The 1,569-nt window shown below is 37.3% G+C and overlaps 1 pseudogene; it reads left to right on the forward strand.

Moving 5' to 3' along the window:
* The first annotated feature begins 850 nt into the window (after positions 1-850).
* On the forward strand, positions 851-1,194 carry LOC118009164 (annotated as a pseudogene).
* The last annotated feature ends 375 nt before the right edge of the window (positions 1,195-1,569 follow it).

Genomic DNA, 1,569 nt, shown 5'->3' on the forward strand with positions numbered 1-1,569 from the left:
AAAACTTTGAAGCAAAAAGAACAAAGATTGAGAAAAACAGAATATCCAAGGACTGTGGGAAAACAACAAAAGGTATAACACACGTGTAATGAGAATACCAGAAGGAAAAGAAAGGAACAGAAAAAATATTTGAAACAATAATGGTGATCAGTTTCCCCAAAATTAATGTCAGCTACCAAACTGCAAATCCAAGAAACTAGAATGTCAAGGAGGATAATGGTGGAAAAACACAACACACACGATATGCCCAGGCCTATCATTTTCAAACTACAGAAAATCAAAGATAAAATCCTGAAAGAGGCCAGAGGGGATAAAAAATTAAAAATATAAAATAGAAATAAATAAATAAATAAATAAATAGATAAATGAATAACTCCACCTTACCTATAGAGAAACAAAGATAAGACTACGTCCAACTTCTTTTCAGTAACCATGTGAGCAAGGAGAGCTTAGAGTGAAATATTTAAAGTGTCGAGAGGGCACCTGGGTGGCTCACTCGGTTAAGCATCTGACTCTTGATTTTGGCTCAGGTCCTGATCTCAGGGGGCTGGGATCCAGCCCAGGTGGCGCTCCGCACTCATTGCAGAGTCGGCTTAAGATTCTCTCTCTCACCCTCTGCTTCTCCCCCACTCACTCGCTTGTGCTTTCTAAAAAAAAAAAAAAAAAAGAAAGAAAGTGTTGAGAGGAAAAAAATCACCAACTTAAAATTCTGTACCTTGGAAATTAACCTTCAAAAGTGAACAAGAAATAGATACTTCCTCAGAAAAACAAAAACTGGGGGAATTTTTTGCCAAGAGAATGGTCTTGCAAGAAATATTAAAAGAGGCAGACTGCCTCCAAGACATTTCCTGTCCGTAAGAGAATCACCATGATTCTTCAGAGGCTCTTCAGGTTCTCCTTTCTCATTCGGTCTGCAGTCTCAGTTCATTTGAGGAGGAACATTGGTGTTACAGCGGTGGCATTTAATAAGGAACTTGATCCCGTACAGAAACTCTCTGTTGACAAGATTACAGAATACAGAACTAAGTGACAGGCATCTGGAGAACCCGTTGATCCTGGCCCAGAGTACCGCAAGACCTAGAGAGGGAACTTTTTGAGTTTAAGCAAATGTATGGTAAAGCAGACAAGAATATATTCCCGGCCTTCAAATTTGAAGATCCTAAATTTGAAGTCATCGAAAAACCCCAGTCCTGAAGAAATAATGTAAAATTTATTTATTTAGTAATTTGTCCTAGATTAGTTGTACAATGGGATCAGAATAAACATACATTTCTCAACTGTCAAAAAAAAGAAATATTAAAAGAATGTCTTTATTTTTTAATTTATTTTATTTTTTTATTTAAATTAACTTAATTAACATATATTACTGGTTTCAGAAGTACAAGTTTGTGATTCATCAGTCTTATATAATACCCCGTGTTCATTATCATGTGATCTCCTTAATGCCCATCACCCAGTAACCCCAGCCGCCAGCCCCCAACCTCCAGCAACCCTCAGTTTGTTTCCTATGATTAAGAGTCTCTTATGGTTTGTCTCCCTCTCTGGTTTTGTCTTTTTTCCTCTCTCCCC

Source organism: Mirounga leonina, unplaced genomic scaffold (assembly GCF_011800145.1).
Source record: "Mirounga leonina isolate KUSES-001 unplaced genomic scaffold, KU_Mleo_1.0 Mir_127, whole genome shotgun sequence".
NCBI lineage: Eukaryota > Metazoa > Chordata > Mammalia > Carnivora > Phocidae > Mirounga > Mirounga leonina.